Below are 20515 nucleotides of genomic sequence, written 5' to 3'. Positions count from 1 at the left end.
AGTTCGCATTAGTGTACCACAGTGTACATACTGATGATACAGACAAGTCTGTACACCTCTTATGGCTGACTTTGAAATATGTGACTTCCAGAAGCCGTGGCTTATTTTACTGTTTCCTTGCAGGCGCACACACACTGCATGCAATAAGATAAAGATCTTTATAGATAAGAGGCTGTTGCCAGGACTTAATCCCTGAACAAAGAAAACACTTGAAAGTCGCTCCAGAAGGCTCCGACTTCCTTATGCAGTTCTGTGAGCTCTGAATATGCCCATCACAAAATGTACAGCCTAATATATGTCAGATGAAAGTAGTAGATAGTGTCGCCATTGAGTGCCATGGTGATGTGACTTCTAAGAACTTGATCTGCCCTAACAGGCATTATCCAGCTCCAGTAAATGTTGGAGAAGGTGAGTCAGCAAGGTATGGTTTTATTGAGTGACCTGGGTGAGTTTTGCCTGTTTTGAAATGCCTTTTTGGTTCTGATGTTATATTTTTTAATGAAAGCTCCAACTCATGCATTGCATGGTACCAGCAAGAGCTGAAACTCAAATATGCAGATCTGCCTTGCTAATGGGCTTGTGTCTCTGCATCATCCCACAGCAGTGGGAACTCAGAGTGGTTGTGCTGCCTCCTGTGAAGTTATGCCAGAATCACAAGGAAATAGTGGGGATAATCAGAGTATGATCTTAATTGCTTAGTACTTCAGAATTTGGAAGGGAGGTGGGGAGGGCTGGAAGTAAAGTACAGCAGTAGGTTGTGTGCTGTCCTGGGAAGTTCTGCATGTATGGGTAAGCTGCTTTTCAGGGGCAGGGAGAGAGGAAGATTTTATTTGCTAACCGTTTAAAGCCAAACCAAGACAGAAGAAAGTCCTGGGACTGCAGTGAGTGGTTTCATCTCTGCAAGAGGTTGCGATGAGCAGTACGCCTGCAGACGTGGTAACAACAGCTGCTCTTAGCCTGGCGTGATGAGATAGGGTTGCTGACCACAGCCAAGGAAGGATGTTTTTGAAGATGAAGAGTGATTTCCAGTATCTGTCATCTAAGACCTGCTTCATAATCTGCAGTCCTGTTTGGAGAACAGAAAACCATATTTGCACATGACTCGTATTATTTGACCCTTTTGGTAGATTTAACTTGGATTAGGATGTATTTTGCTATCAGGACTTCACACAAGGACAAGAAAACACCTGTTCAGCTCAAGCTGTGGAGACATCAGGATTCCTTTTCCATCTGTCGTGTGTTTCAGTGGCTCCCTTGCACAGTGGGTCTTGTACAGTGCGGTGTGTCTGTTTTTTCAGTAGCTTGAATACTTGAAAATAGCTTGAATTTTTTAAGGTTAGGTGCTTGCTTCCTATCTATACTTTAGAATGAAACTCCTTTTTTGTGATATCCAATTGTGCATGAGCTGAGATTTTGTTCAGTTACTCAAATTAGAGGTTGGTTTTGGTTCATAGACTCATAGAATCATTAAGGTTGGGAAAGACCTCTAAGATCATCTAATCCAACCATTGCTGCCCAGTAAACCGTATTCCTCAGTAGTTCAGAGCATCTCTATTTAGAATAGCGAGGAAGGGTCATCCTGATAGAACACGAGGGCAGGTAATGCAAAGCAAAAGGAAATCAGGCCGTAGAATATACTTCATTACTGCTGTTGAATGGGTTCTGTACGACAAATGAGAGTCCCCACGTAGGGGTCGTTTGCTCCACTGGGTTGACAGCCGGTTGGTCTGCAGGTTGGGCAACCGCTGGGGTGATGCTGTCAGCTGCCCCCGGACACCAAGGAAGGGATTTGTACGGCTCATCGGGTCTTCATGTATCGTTACGGCAGAGGGCGCTGTCTCATAAGTGATGAGAAACACCGTTGGTCGAAAATCATCAGTAGGGACCCGGGAAGTAATGGAGACGCGCGGGTTTTGTCATTAAAAAAAGATGCTGTGCAGCTTTGGCCCACCCTGCTGGTTTCTTCACGTGGGGTGGGTTTGTGTGTGTGTGTTTGGGTTGCCTAGCGATGCATAGCCGATGCGCTCCGATGTTGGCAGCTCCTCTTACTGACGCGCTGCATCTGTTTCGCTGCTGGCTTGTCTCTAGAGATTGCGCTTCACCGGAGCAGAGCGGGACGGATTGGCTGCGTACAGCTGGCCTAGGGAGGGTCTCCTGTCTGAAAGTCAGGGCGATGAGTTCATCAGGAGAGGGATGCTGACAAAACACACAGGATTCTAACCGTGCCTTTGCCCGTACGTTTGTAATACTGATCTAGGCAGCTTGTTGTTTGAGGCCACAGATATTCAGTGCTGTTCACGAGGTATTTCTGGTACTGCTCTGTCTTCATTTCTCCCAGCGTATTTCACACCTTGCCATCTCAACCCTCTCCGCCCTGCCCATCGTTTTTGTTTGTATCAGTGCAGCATGTTTCATCAGCACGATCCACTTATTCACATAGCATAAAATGCGCAGTATCTGTATCTTGCATGTCCCTGTTATGCTCTTCCTTTCACTGGGATTTCATTTAGGGGAAGCACAGCAGTCCATCTGTTGCTGTCCTGACGCTGGTGCAATAGCAGAGTCGTAAGAACACTGCTGTGTTTGCTAATTGTATCCGAGGTACGGATATGCTGTCTGCTCTGTGTATTTGGGAAGGTTAGAGAGCCATTCTGCTACGTGGAAATGGTTTGAATTTCAAACTGCACTGATGAGCTCTTATTCTGATCTCTCAGAATAACTTCGCTGCCACTCATCTTCAGATTCTGCATGATGGCCGCAGACTTGTCCTTAAGCCATGCACTTATTGCAGGAGAATACATAAATATTTTAATAACGGGGAGAAACTTCACTCTAAATGAGATTCCCCACGACCTTCATGGTTTTCTCTTTTCACTTTAAATATTTAATGTTAGCAGCATCTGCAGCTCTCGTGCACTACCCGAAACCAACATGGTGTGTTGCACGGGCATCCACATCCCTGCTTTTAATTATTTTTTTGGATTAAATCTGTAATCCTTCCCAATACCCATTGAATTCCACGGTGTTCGTGAGCCAATTTCAGCTGTGCTGAAACACGTGGAAGAGCTGTTTGTGTGCAGAAGTGCATACCGTTGAGTAGTGAATTCTTTTTGGATGTCCAAGTTAGTGCCCAAGCTTCATCTCCACCACTACCTGTGTCATTTCTGTCCTATTCAGTGGTGCCTGCTCTGGGCGTTATCCCACGCTTTCAGGCCTGTCTGTAGGATGCCACTCAATGTGAGGCAGCTTCATCTGTGAGGTGTTCTGTGGAGATCTGAGACCAGCGTGGAAGGATGCAAGAAAATGACCCAGTCAAACCTCAAGGTATTTGGCCTGTCAGTGCTTCCATGCTTGTATTTTAAAGTGTGCGATGCCATGTTAATCTATCTTTAACAGGGGATATAATTATTGCAGGGTCTGTATGCCTACTCCGTAAGTCAGAACAGGTGTTTTTTCCTACGCCTGTTCTCACTTACACTTCAGGCATACAAGTTCAGCAGTCATCCTATATCCAGCCTTAATAAATGTGAACGTTGCCGTAGAAACACTGTCACTTGGAGGGAGGTATGGGATGCCAGAGAAACCTGTTCTCCCAGCATGCAGATGCTGACAGCAGATGAAGACATTTATCAGTTAATCAGTTCAGCGTATTATTTATGGAAAACGGGGATCATGTGAGACTCTGGAATGTGTTTGCTAATTAACTGAAAAATCAGGAATTGTGTTTGCTCCAGATAATTCCTCCTGTGTTACTGTACGGCATGAAGATACAAGCCTGAACAAATATATACTTATTCTTCCAGAAGCATAAGGTTTCCCAGGTTATACGTATTAAATCACGTGAATGCTGAAGTTGCAAATCTTCCATGTTTTGTGTTACAAATGTACGTTTGCACTACCAGTTTACCTGGAAATATTAGCACAACTTGTAACTGGGGCAATGACTTTTTCAAGGGCTCCTACCTGAGCAACCTGATGGAGCTGTAGGTGTCCCTGTACATTGCAGGGACTCAGACTATGTGGCCTCGAAGGGTCCCTTCCAATGCAAATGGTTCTATGATTCTATCGCTTTAATGCTTCATTAGCATTCTCTTTGTGGAGCGCAACGTTGAACTTTTATAACGTTTTTAAGAATGTTTCTAACAGTGATGAGGCCCATGAATGTGTGGCTCTCACTTCCCTCGTGTCAGCTGAACCGGTTCTCTTCTCCCACTGTGTACCACATACCCTTTATGTAACGGCCCGTGCCTTTATATAGAGTTTGCAGGATGTCTGTTTCTCAAGGCATAGTATTTAAAATATTTGATGCTAAATGGATACAGTCCAAATCTATGGCTTATCAGTGTTTGATTCCAACTGCTGCTCTTTTCCTTCATAGAATCATAGAATCACGAGGTTGGAAAGGACCTACAAGATCATCCAGTCCAACCATCCTCCCATTACCATTGCTACCACAAGCCACTAAATCATACCTCGTAGCTCCTCATCCAGACACCTCCTGAACACTGCCAGGGATGGCCGCTCCACCACCTCCCTGGGCAGGCAATTCCAGTGCCTGACCACTCTCTTCAATGCACTCCTGCGTTAAGATCCCAAAGATCTTAGCAGTTATAAACTTGATCAAACCCAGCGATTCAAAACAATCTTAAACTCTCAGAAGTTGAATTTCTTCTGTAGTTGGGAACTACTTACCCTCCTTGTCTGTTCTATTGAGCACTGAAACGCTACGGAGTGTTTGTGAGTAATGTTAAGGAAAACCAGATAGCCTCCAGCATTCCAACGTGTCACATTTTTCACACAGAGATTGGATAATAGCATTATTTTTAATTGCAGGTGACAGATGTTGAGAATTGTGTGAACGCGTGAGTAACACAAGAATGCGAGGAAGGCTTCCTGAGCATCGCCCGCCTTTCCCCTGGGTATAAGCAGCTCAAGAGATCTTTGCTTCAATTAAAACTGTGTTTTCCACTGAAATTCCTAATAACCACAGGTACTGCTCTGAAGCACAGTTGAAACAATTACATTACTGATGTTAATGTAATTTTCTCAGCCTACAAGAAAAAATGAGAAGGGAGAAAGAAACTGAATACTCTTAATCTCAAGAAAGAGTATAATTCTCTATATCCTGTGTGTATGGCTGCACATTTGCTTGTAGTTGTAAAACCTGAGCTGATATAGAGAATTCTAGAGGATAGTGTCTTGCTACTTTAAGAATAGTCTGCAAATTGGCATATGCTTTGCCCAAGAAAAGGCAGAAGGTCTCCATAGCCATTGAAAAAGGGAAGAATTGTAAAGCTGAGTCTTTTCCGAGGAACTTTTAAATGCGTAAAGCTCATAAGTCACCTAAAAAGTATGTTGAATTGATGCCATTCATGTTGGCAATCTCCATGGAACCATTTCAAAACCCAGCTGAATTGCCTAGATTACCCAACGGCAGTGTCCAACTGCAGTGCGTGCTATGTCCTTGTGGCCAAAAGCCATTTTGGTGTTCATGGCAGGGCAAAAAGATACCCGTCTCTTTGAAGTTCCATTAAAGCTCAGCTTTTGGAAATTAAATGACTGTTTAGAGAAATGGGCCTTTGTATTAGTTCTTTATATGCAGAATTTAAGTATGGATGAAAACAGGGTCTAAGTTTGAGAATAACTGCCTGGTAATCATCTCTGCTACACAGCTTGGATCCAAGCAAATACGACCTCCTGCACAGCTGTGCTATAGTATCAGTGATGCCATAGCATAGTGATAATCCAAGCTTATTCTGCTAGATATGGGACTAACCTGTCAAATCGTTGATATGGCAGGCAGGGAAGGTTGTTGTTTACTGGAGATTGGTCCGGAAGTGTCATGGGAACTTGCAGGTGTTGCAGACAGGGCCAGCTCGAATCTTCCTAGAGGTAAAAGCAGGATTTACTCCTTCTCCTGAAGCCTGGAGGATGTGAGACTAGTGATTGGGACTGGGCTGGTGGTCCCCACAAGAGAAGGATGAGGATGAGTGGATCTGAGAGCAAGCAGAGGGTCTCGAGCAGAATGATTTGCGGCTTAGAGGGGCACAGGCAAGGTGAGGAAGGCAACAGTTACTGCCAAACCCTGAAAGCAACCATCATGCCAAACAGTTTACCTCATAGCCAGGCAAGACTGTTGAAAACAATTTCTCCTCTAATGCATTCTTTATAATATCAATTATCCTGCTTGTAAGTAGCATTTATTGTTGGCTGTATTGTTGCCAGGGCCTTAGCCAATGTCTTTGAAACCAACCTTTAGAACCAAATTTGCTAAAGAGGATTAATGTAAGGGCGAATTTTAAATGAATGCATTTGACTTGCTTTAGGAGTGCAAGTCCAGAAGGTATTGCAATTGGTTTGGTCTGGAAAGCCTGTTTCTGTACGGAAGCACTGCAGCCCTCATCCGAGGGGGATTAAGAGCCTCTGCAGAAGGCTGTGGTATATTTTGAGACTCAGGTACTGCATGCTTGCTTACACAGATGTTGGCAGCTGTACGTGATGTGGTAACATGCCAGAAAAGGGTGGTCCTGGATTCTCCTTCACCAGGAAAACACACCAAGGAGGTGTGGTTTGCCATGCATATTACAGGCATGCAGTGGTCTCAAAGGATTTTAAAAGGATCTGTTCTTCTAAAATCCCTGAAAACTTCTTGAAAATTAAAAATCAATCCATTTTCTCCAGTAATCTAATGGGAGTACTTTCTGTGCTCGAAGTCAGGGACTGACAGGAGACAAATGCACTCATTTCCACTGGCAGACTCATTCTCTGCCTGACCTCACCCCAATGGCATTTTGGAAGTGTGGGCTCCTTGTTTTGCTCAGGTGAATCATTCAAAATTACCATTCATCTGAAAGAGTTTATCAGATGCTAATGGGATTTTGAAGAATAAATGTCTTAGCAATCCCTTATCCAGCAGATTGCTGAGAGATTAAATGGATGGCTGAGATATTTATTAACTGCTGTTGGTAGCTCTGAATGTAAGAAAGGGATGTGCTTTAAATTCAGCTAAACGAAGGGTTATGCTCTTTAATTAGCAGCAAGGAGTTTTTAAGGCATGATGATAACGTTGATGTTAACTTTACTAACAGTTCACAACACTGATGCATGATTGTTTAGTCCCTAAGAGCATGGAGAAGTGTTCCTCATGCGGTTGGATGGATGCTGAAGAAAATGGCCACTGTGACACTCATTCTTCTCTCCTTCTCAACTTTATCTGATGGTTTTATGTCTGATAGTTTAAGAAAACAATCAAGTTTTGATGCCAGATGTAATTATTCACTAGAAGCAAGTGTATATTTAATCCTGAAAGGTAGGAGTGTGAAGTAGGCAGGATAGAGTTCGCACGTAAGGAATGCTGCATCCTTTAATGATGCTGGAGCAGGCTGAAGCTCATTCCCTGGTTTTGTATCTGCATGTCAAAGTGTGAACACGACTCAAAGTCTTTGTTGGTACGGATCAGTCACAGGTGGAAATATGCAACCACAGTTTAATTATTGCAAGCTATGTCAGCGAAGGAAGCTTGTCTTTCCCAAACAGTACCCCTCAAACTGTACTTCAGCCAGAATGCCTTAGCTAAATGAGCTCTTCCCACCTTAAAGTTGTGTTTTGAATCCTAGATAAGTTTTATGGAGACAGGAGTGGTATGCATATAAATGTGTTCTGGGCATGTCTGGACCACGGTGTGCTGTGCCATCCGTTATGGCTTGGTTATCTGAATGATAATAATGAGCTTCAGATGGTTTTTGTCTTCTCTTTACCCAGTGTTATATACTGTCTCATTCTCTGAGAAGCAAGGGTTGTAAGAATGAAACCATGGAGGGTTGCGTGTCGGAAGGGAAATTCCTACTATAAGGAAAAGTGGTTAAGCACTACTACAAGTTGTTCTCAAAGGCTCTGAAGTCATTGTCCTTGGAGATGATCGAATCTCAGCCAGACACAGCCTTCAACACCCCGATCTCCCTGACGTCACCTCTGCTGGGGGTGGGAGTTGGGGTGAGGTGGCCTCCAAGCGCTTACACTTCTCCGTAAGTACTCAACAGGCCTAGATGAATAGCAGATGGAGAAAGGAGAGCGTAGCATTGCTGAGAGATTATTTTGTTTTTGATGGAAAGACAGTTCAGCAGCACAAGGGAAAACAGATGGAAGCAACAGCTCAAAAATCAGATGAGGTTGATATCAGTACTTAGCAGAATGTTTTTCATTTGTAATGGCTAATAACATATACTTACATAGTAGTTTAAAGGCAAAGTGTTGTTGCCCAACACTGTGCAAATGGAGAATCTGGGGATTTTTTCAGAAGACGATTGTCTGTAATGAAGTGTTTTATAGCTGAGACCATCACTGGAATAAAACCACTGGCTACTTCTGCCTGCAGCTTCTACATTTGAATTTTATATCCACTCATTATCTCTAACTTCTTCCTTTCTTACTGATTTTATTCATTAACGAATGCTACGGTTCCTTTATTGCATCTTCTTCATCCTGGATCATTATAGGGTCACTAAATGTAGTTCTTCCCCATGGGTATATACTCGCTGTTCCTGCTCATTTCACAACATGGTAATTGTGGAGAAACCAGAGGTTGCAAATTATGAAAACAATTTAGCTTAATTTAGATTTTCAGTGTCAGCTGTAGGGGAAAATCCATTTGTGTACCCACACTGTTGGTTTTATGATTTTGCTTTGTTTTTAATAAAAAAGGGCCTGGTCTTTGCTGATGCTCGTGCGAAGCACAAGTCCTGTGGCAGAGTTCCTTTTCACAGACAGTTGGCTTTGAGATATTGTCACATTTTAAACGCAATTGTTCTCCTTTTGCAAGACAAATGCATCTGGGGTCCTGAGCAGCAACAGCTCTCTGGAGGCAGGAAAGTGATGGCGGTTCCCCTGAGGGCTGTGCTGGGGGGGAGGGAAGAGCTGAGGGCACGTGTCCTTGTCTCACTGGTGGCTCTCGTGTCTGAGCCCAGTGATGGAGGTGCTCTGCTGCACTTCTGAGAGCAGGCAAAACAAGCACTGAGCATAGTTTCCCACCTAGCACTGCTGCTGAACCTCAATGCCTTCTGTCTGCTGCACATCCGTTATTCCGGTCCTTACACTCTGGTCATCAGCAAACCATGGCTGCGTAAGCACTGCAGCAGGAGCAAATCCCTGAAGAGTCTGAGGGCCGTGAGCCCATTTCACCTCTACCCATGCATCAAATATGAACGGGTGTCTCCAGCGGCCCAACTTTCTGCACCACCAGTCTGCAGCCCGCTCTGTAATGGCCTTATTTCTGCCGGGGTCACTGGGGAGCCTCGCAGGCTTTTAATCTATAGCTGATTGTTTAAAGATTTATTTGTTTCGTGAGGCTGCTGCCTGCGCTGGTTGCAGGCCGGCATCTGCGAAAGGACGCTGGGAAAGGGGAAGTGTGTCCACTCCTCCCAGCGGGCACCTCATCTGCAACGAGACTGCTTGGAAAGATTCAGGTCACCCACAGATGTCATTTCTTGGAATTGCAAATGCTTCGTTTTTCTCTTTTACAACGGAAACGAACGAGAGAAAAAAACGAGGTGCAGCCAGCAAGTCCCTCGATACTGCAGAATGTTGCAGAAAAGCACTTTTTTTTTTTTTAATTATTATTTTGGTAGGAGTGCCGTGTTTCCATGGCTACCCTTTGTGAAGATCCCCGCTGCTGGGATCCACGTTAATTCCAGGAGTAGTAGGGGGTCCCCAGAGGTGGGATGCTGTGGTCTCGGGCAGGGGGAGGATGTGGGTATCGCACAGTGCCTGCACTGCCAGCAGTGCCTGCCTCCTGCTCCTCCCTTGCCCTGAAAAAGGCAATCCTGTGCTTTGTTCTATGCCTTCTTCCCCTCCAGCAGGCTTTTCCCACACTGGGGACACGCTGCTGTAACAAGGAAATTCATTAAGCCCAGAAACTGCAAGGAAAACATGGATCTTTCTCCCTGCTGCCAAATCAGGGTGGCGTAGCCCCAGGCATGCTGGAGTTCTTCACCAACCCCTCTGTAAGCTCAGTGGTCAGCCTGAATTCTGCTCTAAAAGAAAAATACCCACTATTGCTGATAATTACAAAACGAAATAGCAACGTTCAGTGTCTCTGCCATGGATTTTTCCTGTGATTCTTTTTGTTTGTTTTCCAGATTCTTCCTTCCCTGTGCAAGCAGCAAAAGTTTGATGGAAGGGCACATGAGTTGCTGGTCTGTATTGTAGCAGTGCTTGGGCACCACAATCTCATTGGGTTCCATATGAAGAAGTCACTTTCTACTCATTCACAGAAAAAGTTTCTGAAAGCTTAGTGGTGGTTTGATAACTTTGGTCACTTTTTAAAAGTTTTCTTGAACATTCCTGTGGGTTTTAAGCGTGTTGCATATGGATCGTTGGATTCCTTCTCTCTGTTGAAATCACACGTTCACGTCAGCTCTCTGTGTCCAGAAGCAGCAGACTTCAAACCTATACATGGGCATTTCTAATTTCTCATTATCTTTCTCCCTTTGGAATTGATTGCATGTATCTGGGGCTTTCTCTCTCATCACAAAAAGGAGCAGTGCTGCTCGCAGCCCTTTCTCCTACTTATCTGTTTCTGTAGCCATGAGGTATGAGAGAAATCTCAGCTTCTATTTTCTTCAATTTTCCGCTAAATTTCCTTTGAAGGTTATCTTTCCTGGAGGCTTCAACTGATCCATTTTCTTTTCTTTTCTTTTCCTCCTTCTTCTTTTCTTTTTTTTTTTCTTTTCCTTTTTTTTTTTTTTCTCTGGCACTGCATAATGTGTTTGTGCAAAGGAGAAGAAAGGGGAGGAGAACAAAGTCTACTTTTCCGTTGACATAAAAGCTTTTTGGTTCTTACTCTGCTTCTGGGCCTTCTGCTTGGATATCCTGTACAATTGTGCATCTCTTCTGTGTTATAGAAGGGGACTGATGTACAGAATGACTATTTCATACAATTGTAGAATTGTTAAGGTTTGAAAGACCACTGAGATCATCCAGTCCAACCATCATCCAACCATGTCTGTGACCACTTTAGACAATGCCCCTTAGTGTGACGTCCACCCTTTTCTTGAACACCTCCAGGGATGTTGACTCCACCACGTCTCTAGGCAGCCTATTGTGATATCGCACCAGTTTAAAATGTTGTTTCCTATGGACTTTGAATTGGACTCTTTTGCAGCAGACCTCTTGTCTGTACATATTCATTTAATCATAGTTCTTTATTTATTTTAAACAAAGTTTTTTTATTTATTTATTTATTTTTCTAGGTCATCCAGAGCCGACACAGCTAAAATGTTAATCTTGCCTTGGAGATGGCAGGAGGGGTGGCAGGTTGTTTCTGCACCGTACAAATACTCCTTGGTGCTCTGTTACTCTGAGTGGAGGCTCTTAGCGTACTTGTGGAGTATGTCTACTGGGATAACGCCATCAGGTGAAAAGCAGAGCCCTTTTGGTGGCAAGGCAGTGAGAACTGGTTTTGTATGCTCTATTTTCTCTTCGGATGGGGCTCATCTAAAACATGTTAGCGGCCTTCCTAGGTCAGAAAGTTCATCAATGGCATCCTTTTCTGAGAGTGTTGTGCTCTCAGCATTCACTTAGATCTTCAGGACTTCATTATTTGTTGACATATTCCGTGTTCACAGCATGAATGCATAAATAGCCAAATTCATGTTGGGTGAGACCCAGTCCACTGCTACCTCAGGACTATTGGAGAGAGAATATAGCATCTCTCCAGCTCAGAACTTCTGTTCAAAACATCCACCTCAGATATAAAACAAATTTGTCGAAAATTAATATGAGCTGGAGAAAACAGTTCAATTGTTACACTGAAAAACACCTCTGTACTCTTATATAGCCCCAGATAATCAAATATTCAATAAAATATTTGCCTAGTAACCTTAAGAGATATCAATATAGATGAGCTCCCATTCTTATTTTTCCTATGGAATTTTATTTATTCATGAGGGGATCAATCTGATAGAATAGATGGCACATATACCTTATATTGAGATAAGAAAAAATCATTGTACAAAAAACTGGTAGAAATGATTGGACTGTGCTGCATTTCCTCTTTATTCATTGTGGGAGCCGTGTTGACATGTGCAGTGCACTGATACAGATTGTACTGTTTCATCCAAGTACACACAGTCCCATTCTCCTCACTTTTTGCATTTAAATTTAAGCACTCGTGGTTGTGAATGATGTGATTTATTTCATTAATGGTATCTTTGCTGCAGGCCGTAGCATTGAGTCTCTTTGTCCTGATGAAGTCTTTTTTTTATGTCAATGACAATATATGAGTTAGGATTTGTTTCAGCGACAAGGGGGCAACTGTGTTTTGCTTGTGTTTATTTTTGAGTCTTGAACTCTTTGGCCATTCCAGTGACAGACAAAATGGGCTGAAGCATATGCAAGGATCCTTATTTCAAACTTAGCGTTACCTATCAGTGCATTATTTTTAGCTAGAGATTACTGCTCAAGAAAACCAATGCATTCCTTAAGTGTGTCCTTAGTTTTTGTTGAAATTGGTCCGTGAATTCAGAGCAAGCTTAGCAGTCTTAGCCTGAATCGTATCCTGCCGCGCTGCTGCCGCTTGGAGACCTTCCACTGCAAATATTGATCCAGCTAACGCTGCTTGGCTTGTTAGAGGAGACGAAAGTATTTGGCCTCACGCCTGCGAGGTGTTACAAATGACTGCGATGTGAATCAGATCCCCCGCCTACCTGCGCCGTACCAAGTTTGCAGTTCCTTTCCAGTCACTGCCCACGCAAACTTTAGCCCAAAGACTGGGCTGGCACGCAGCCTCCTGGTTTGTGTTCCCACTGTGTGCTTGCAGCACAGCACTGGGCACAGTGGAAATGTGGCCCCAGCCCATCGCTGCTTGTTCAGCTCAGTGCCGTGAGTCACAGGTCTGCATTCCATGCACTGAATCAGGCCCTGGAGATGTGGAAGCTCCATTGGAGGCCCAGCACAGTGATGGTGGGTGCCCCTTTTGGGATGTAAGTCCTTTTTGTTCTGTCTGGAGGAAGAAAAGGAAACAGTTGTACTGTTTCTCTGAAGGTCTGGATTGCAGTGTGAATCCTCCTTCATTGCTGATACTGATGCTTCTGTGCATATCCTGAAAAAAAATATATATATGCCAGTAGTATCTTCTTAGTGGTTTCACACAGGGGAAACTGGTCAAAGAGGAACTGCAAGGAACATGCCTTGTTTATTTGGAAAAAGTTGTCCTTCCCAGCACACAGGAGAACTATCAGAGCAGAGACTATCTGATGCATAGCAGGATGGAGGAGGATGGTGAGGATTCTTTTTTTCTTTTTTTTTCTTTTTTTTTCTTTCTTTTTTTTTTTTTTTTTTTTCTGAACAGGCCTTATAAATCACCTCAAAGGGCTTGTGTCATACTTAATGTGCTGCTCCGGAAATGCAGCTTTGATTGCAAAAGATTTGTATCCTCTCCCAAACACAAAAGATAGCCCAATGGCACCTGATGGTGGGGATGAGTAGGCTGTTGGACTAGATGATCTCAGGGGTCTTTTCCAATCTTAATGATTCTACGGCACTGCTGTAAGGGAGGGCTTGTAGTTTCCCTAGCAGAAGTTAGTTTGGGCTAACTGCAGCAATCTCATTGAATGTGGGTTTGAAAGCAGAGCTGTGGGAAACTGTGATGTGTTTGTCAGTTTCCTCTGGAGAAGAAGAGGCTCAGGGGAGACCTTATAGCTCTCTACAGCTCCATGAAAGGAGGTTGCAGAGGGGTGGGGATCGACCTCTTCTCCCAGGTAACAGTGATAGGATGAGAGCTGATGGCCTCAAGTTGCACCAGGAGAAGTTCAGGTTGGATATTAGAAAGAACTTCTTATCATACTGAGTGGTTGGGCACAGGAAGGGGCTGCCCAAGGAGGTGATGGAGTCACTGTCCCTGGAGGTGTTCAAGAAATGCGTAGAAGTGGTACTCAGGGGCATGGTTATTGGGCAACTTTGGAGGTACGTGAGTGGTTGGACTAGATGTTCTTAGAGGTCTTTTCCAACCGTAATGATTCTACGACTGTAGCAGAATAGCAATTTTTCTTGCCTTTTCTGTTGCAGTTTCTCATTTCCCTTCCCTGACAGTGAGAATGCTCTAACCCCACCCTATTTATCTGAGTTAGTGATGTGTATAAGTGAAGGAGGGGTTGGTTTTGTTTTTAGTCAATAGCATTTTTTACTGTTTGAAGGAGTAAAAATTCATTTCTCATTGCGCAGGAGGGGAGATCGTGCCAAAGTCATTCCAGTCATGCCTCAAGCCTGCTTGGGAATTCAGTTATCAGTGTCCATGTCAGAAGCTAAAAAGCTGTATGAGAAGAATCTTAAAAACACTTTTAAAAGTTTATTTATCCATTTTAACACTTCAGATTTTGGTTAAAAAGCAAGAAACTTTCTAAAATTGCAATCTTCCCCCACATATTGGTGACCCAAGTCAGTAGCCACAGGACTCAGCAGTCACAAGAAAGGAAGGAAGAGGTGACGATTTCCAGGAAAGTAAATGACCAGCTCTACCTGGTAATGCTTCTAAAAGCTGCACTTGTTCTGCTGCAGGATCTGGTCAAGTAAGAAATCACTATGCTTGCCATGTCAGCTGTTCTCTCTTTCTCTCTTTCTCTCTTTCTCTCTTTCTCTCTTTCTCTCTTTCTCTCTTTCTCTCTTTCTCTCTTTCTCTCTTTCTCTCTTTCTCTCTTTCTCTCTTTCTCTCTTTCTCTCTTTCTCTCTTTCTCTCTTTCTCTCTTTCTCTCTTTCTCTCTTTCTCTCTTTCTCTCTTTCTCTCTTTCTCTTTTTTTTTTTTTAAGCTTTTGTCATAGAATCACAGCACTGCTTGGGTTGGAAGGAATTTAAAGCCCACCCTCTTCCAGCCTCCAAGCCATAGGCAGGGCTTCTCCCAGCAGCTTAGACTGCCCAGGACCCTATCTAACCTGACTTTGAGCCCCTCCAGGGATGGGGCATCCACAGTTTCTCTGCATTTTATATGCGTTTTCTTTACCAGTGCTTGTGAAGCAGTCCTAGGGGGGTAGAGAGAAATCAAAATGCTTTTTGTTTCTTGGGGGCATAACAGGTCCCATCCACAGTTGCTGCCTACATTATTTATTTAAGCACATCTTTTAGAGAAAAAGCAGTGTGCTCAGCAGTTCAGAAAAACATGTTTTTACTGTCTCTGCTTAATTATGTCTAAAATAAGTAAAATAAATTCTATAAACCTAAAAAAAACCCCCAAATCTGGAAAAAGTATGGCTTGGAGCTCAGAGTCTGTTCATTGATGTCTGTCTTGGAAAGGGCAGATGAATCTCATATTTCCAAGAAGACTATATATAGAGCAGTGCAGTCTCATTTACTGCTATTATCAAGATAATTTAGCTGTAAATTCAATCTTACATCTATCTAAACCACCAAGAAAAAAAAGTCACCGTGCTGGGAGAATGAGTTCCCAGCAAGCATCTCAACAAGTCCTCAGTCTCCACTCTTCTTTTCATGTTCAATCACAAAAATGGTGTCCTCTTGAAGCTTTGAAATCAGAAAGTCATTGCAGATTCAGATCTGACTGTTGTCTGAAGGCAGCTTTACGTGTTCCCTTTTAATGTCTCTGTGGCTTGTGATCTGTGTTTAATGGTTACTGAAACCTCCTGCAGTTAAAAGCAAAGTCATTTTTTTTACTAATTAAAAAAAAAAAAATAAGAAAGAAAGAAGGGAGAATCATTTGCTAATCTGCCCGGTGTCTTTCCAATAAGTGAGGGCTAATATACTATTCTGGATATGTCAAGCAATTCATTAAGCCTTCCAGCACTGAATAGGCCAATAATGGATGAAGAATATCATTTAAATCCCTACTAAAATACAATAATCTTTACTGGAAACAGTAAGCCTTTGACAGTACACTCTAGTGTAGGATGGCTGGGATCTACCTAAGGTGGGATTTGGTGGGACACGCAATTTATTGTCAGTTCCTCACAAAATGTTCCAGGAATTTCTTCCCATTCTCTGAGCTTTCCCTCATGTCACCTGACTTCCACTCAGTGCCCAGACTGCAAAATGTAGTTTGGTTTATGAGGTAAGGTTTTCAATTTCAGTCTTAACAGAATTAACTATTGACTTGACATTTATATGGATTCTGACTCATGGGATGAGTTAACTGATTAAAATGAGGACAAGCAATCTACCAGAGTATGAAAAAAATGGCAAACAATAAAGAAGTAATGGTTGATAGTAATTAGGGAAGATTATATATTGCCTGTAGATCTACAGAACCTCATGCTGAATGAGCTGCAGGATTTAGATGGAAGACTTTTCAATAGAAAAGCAGAAAATACCAGTGAGCTTTTAAAATGTGATTAACTTCATGTTTATTTAGTGCGGGTCTTATTATGTCTTAATACATTCATCATCTGGGTATAACACGAATTTTCACCTCTCTCTTCTAGTGAAGAGGTAAGAGCAAGGCTAATTTCCATGTCTATTTAAAAATTTAACTCTATCATGCTTTTTTTTCTTTATCTTTAATATCATTTTCCATTACTTAACTCTTGATTGACTCCCCCTGAATAAAAAAATTCCTGCGATATGGTTGACCCTTTTGGCTGCCAAGGCCACACAGCTGGCTCAAATTCATGCAACTGCCAGTCAGAACCCCCAGATCTCTTCCATGGAGCTACTCTCCAGCCTCTCATCCCAAGTCTGTACACATATCCAGGATTACTCCCACCCAGATGCAGAATCCAGCATTTGCTCTTGTTAAACTACACATGGTTGGTGATCTCTTTGCAAGGCCTTTCTACCCTCAAAGGAGTCAACAGCTCCTCCCAATTTAGCATTATCTGCAAACTAACTTAGTACACCTTCAAGTCTTTTATCCAAGTAATTGATGAAAACTTTGAAGGGAACTGGCTCTAAAATGGAACCCTGGGGAACCTCACTAGAGGCTGGCTTCCAGCTTGATGTAACCTCGTTTACTATAGCCCTTTGAGCCCAACTCAACAACCACTTTTTTCCCATTGCATGAGCCCAACTCAGTAGCCAGTTTTTCACCCGTTGCATTGTGGTTTTGCCTAGAGGTATGCTGGACATTATGTCCAGAAGGGTCCTGTGAGAAACAGAATCAAAAGCTTTGCTAAAATTTAAAGAAATTACACCATCTGACTTCTTTTGGTCAACTGGATGGATAAACTCGTCATAAAAGGAGATTGAAATCGTCAAACAGGTCTTTCCCCTCATGAAGCCAGGTTAGCTGTGACCAATGTTGGCACTGCTTTCTGACGATTTTCAGTAACTCCCAGAAGAATCTTCTCCATAATTTTGCCAGGCACTGAAGTGAGACTGACAGGCCTGTAATCACCAGATTCTTCTTGAAAACTGAAACATTTGCGAGCCTCCAGCCAAATGGGACCTCTCCGGTTAACCTGAAAGTTAACTTTCAAGAGGCAAATCCATCATCCTTTCCTGTGAAATTTCTCACAATCCATCTGTAGCCTCAGACTACACTGAGTTCTTCACTGAAACCACGGGGAGGAGCTATGAAGGTATATTCTTAAAATACCTCCAAGAACAGCAGATGACAAGAGAAAATGTACTTGGATCGCAGAGGCGGAACAACTGGGCACAAAAATGAGAATCATTTGTAGCAGGAACTGGTAATGCTTTATTTTTCTTCCAAATTTACCATCTCCCCTTCAGAAAAAAATAATGATACTTGTTTATAATAATCTGTTTTAACAAAACAGGAAAAACTGTGAAATGGTTCAATATTGAAAGAGACATATGATTAGGTCTTCTCTCCTGTAGATTTTTCTATTTCCTTTCCTCTGATGCCTTCTCTTTATTCTCCATATATATATATATGGTGGGAATGATTACATATTGGAATATTTTGATCTTCATTTTTTTTTACATTTCAGTTCCCCTGTTGTCATCTTCCAGAGCCTTCCTCCTGCACTGGGCCCTTATCCATGCTCTTAGATACATCCTGAACTTTGAAATCTTGTTCTCCCTAGGTTTAACAGTGCATGAGGAAAGACTGTATGCTACAGATTGTGCCTGAATAGTAGAGAGGATCCCTAGGACATTCTCAAGCTTTCCCGATGCACAATATTTCTTCTTCCCTTTATTTAGGGAAAATGAGCTACTACAAACCTTGAGAGATGTTCCCATCAAGCTACTAGCCATTTACCTTAACACACAAGATAATGGTACTTCCTGATGGTGAGCATCAGGAGAGCTCAAAGCAAAATCTTACCGATGTGCAAGCAAATGAATACACAATCTAACCCTGATTACTGTCATCTCCACTTCGTTTTTTATCCTTGGCATGTGCTACAGTTCTTGGAAATGCTCAGCAATTACCCTTTCCTTACTGCTATTGCTATTTCCAGTTTTACAGCTGCATGAAACTTAGCTTAAGGATACATTTTAGTAGAAACTGTATTGGACTGTTATGTGGTCTCTGATCTTAGACGATCACAGTATTACAAACAACAACAACAACAAAAAAACCCAAACAACTAAATCTTCCATTAAATGTCATTCTGTCTCCAACACAGTTGAACAAAGTTTCATTTTTAGCATGTTAAAACTGGAGATGGAAGATGATGCTGAAGATGAGGGTTCAGCAAGAAGAGGTAATTAGGAAAGCTTTAAGGAATAAAAGGGAGAAATGGCAGCAATGATGGAATTGAGGTGACTGAAGCTGGGAAACATAGACACAAAGACAAGAGACCAGAAAAGGATTTTTTGTGAGAAGTGGACTCCAAGGAAATGTGAACAGGAAGATGGTTTGCTCTTAGAGCTCCACTGTGACCTAGGGCTGAGGAAGGAAGAGCTGTGTGGAGCTCGAGTGGCCTCAAGGGGAACCCAGCAATAACCGTACTGAGTGGTGATTGAGCATTTCTAATGAGGGATGTCTTTGATGAGAGTCTAACTGGAGAAATGCGTGCTAGCAAAGCGATGCATCAGATGCTGTGGCTCTTGACTGTGGAGAGATTAATGAGCAGCAAGGAAGACAGAAATAAGAAGTAGGTGGGGAGAGAAGTGCAGAAGCTATTTACTAGAAATCTGTGACAGAGTGGGCAAGAGCTTCTTTTTGTTGAATAAATTACTGTCATTGCCAATACTGTGCAAGTGAGTCCATTCTTTCTCCCTGATGTGCGTATGGCTAAGTCATGGCTGGCTCTTCCAGGACTCCAAGTGGATACGAAAGGCTATCGCTGACCAAAAGCTCTGCTTTTGTATTTGTCTAGTGCCATCATATACATGTGGGCTTATTCTTTGCATTTCTCATTCTACTGATTCCTGTTTCAGCTGCTGCTGGGGGTTATTGTTTGTATTGTTGATGTTTATACAAGTTGTTTGAGGAAGGGCAAAGTCCAAGATCGATAGTAACTACTGTAAACAGTCCCTTCTGGGCAGGTGCTGTCTGGAATTGAAGGACTCGTGTGGCTTTGCCCTAGAAGGATGTGTGGATTCAACCATAGTCTTTGTGCTTCAGTTCTCCTAGGCTTGACCTTTAGAAATGTTTAATGCAGATATTGGCTGCTGAATCATAGAGCACCTCTTGTCTTGGGTACTTATATTCCTTGCTGTTATTATTAGTGAATAATTTTGGAAATAATGTTTGGAAATAAAATCAAATATCTCATTGCAACGGTGAAGCATGATTATTGCTTCCAGAGGTTCATGCAGACTCTATGGTAGTTTCAAAGGAAAGGACCTGGGGAGTCTCCAGCAGCGCAAGTTCCATTTTGATGTTAAGGTGAGTGGCACCATTTTGCCTTGGGAAATCTTCTGCATGTGACCTGTGGCTCACCTTGCTGCAGTGTAAGGGGAGGCTGTACAGTATAAAGGTGGAAGCGAATTGCTTCTGTTTATCAGTTTATCAGTTACGGGGAAGAAGTAATGAACTTTGTTGAACTTACAGATGGCTTCCAGGTAAACACTACGTCATTCATGAAGGAAGTGTATGTTCTTTTTCTTCATGTGCACTTCACAGAGACCGCAGGAGCCTTTTTTTTTCTGTCATTATTTATAGCTCACATTTCTTATTAAATCTGCAGTAACATCCTCACCAATTTCAATCAGTGTTGCATTAATTCCTTTAACAAGGGGCAGATAAAATGGCTCTCTGGGGGTGATTTGCTGAGTACACTGCTTACCTTGCACTGATTTCCAACTTCTGTGTTAGCTGTGCTCAGGTAACTAGTGTTGAGATCAATCCCAGTTCATCTAAATCTCAGTGTACTGTATCCATAAGTGATACTAACAGATGGTTATCATTCCATAGCAAAAAATCTGAGAAACTTTATCCCATTACTCTGATTTGCTTCTGCAACCAACTTTGCATTACCATACATTATCCTTTTAATGTGGCGATTACATGACAGAAAGCTCAACAGCCTGTTAGTAATCACACATGCACTTGTGTATTTCTCTAAAAAGCATTTCAGTGGCAGGTGTGTACCCAGTATTTTTAAGCAGGTAATTGTCCGGCTAGGGATTCATTGTCTTCATTCTTACTGTTGAGAAAGCC

General features: G+C 42.6%; 1 long non-coding RNA gene across 2 annotated transcripts; it reads left to right on the top strand.

The window, feature by feature from the left end:
• The first annotated feature begins 1968 nt into the window (after positions 1-1968).
• Positions 1969-10190, top strand: LOC121110969. 2 transcript variants are annotated; one of them, XR_005860123.1, is made up of 4 exons: positions 2012-2234; positions 3178-3324; positions 4834-4990; positions 10134-10190. It is a non-coding gene; the product is annotated as an uncharacterized LOC121110969 (long non-coding RNA). The 2 variants fall into 2 exon arrangements; XR_005860122.1 differs by lacking the exon at positions 10134-10190 and having other exon boundaries at positions 1969-2234; positions 4834-4974.
• The last annotated feature ends 10325 nt before the right edge of the window (positions 10191-20515 follow it).

The sequence above is a fragment of the Gallus gallus genome, chromosome 5 (genome assembly GCF_016699485.2).
Source record: "Gallus gallus isolate bGalGal1 chromosome 5, bGalGal1.mat.broiler.GRCg7b, whole genome shotgun sequence".
NCBI lineage: Eukaryota > Metazoa > Chordata > Aves > Galliformes > Phasianidae > Gallus > Gallus gallus.
Note: the sequence above shows the minus strand (reverse complement) of the source record. Positions and strands in the feature narration are given on the sequence as shown.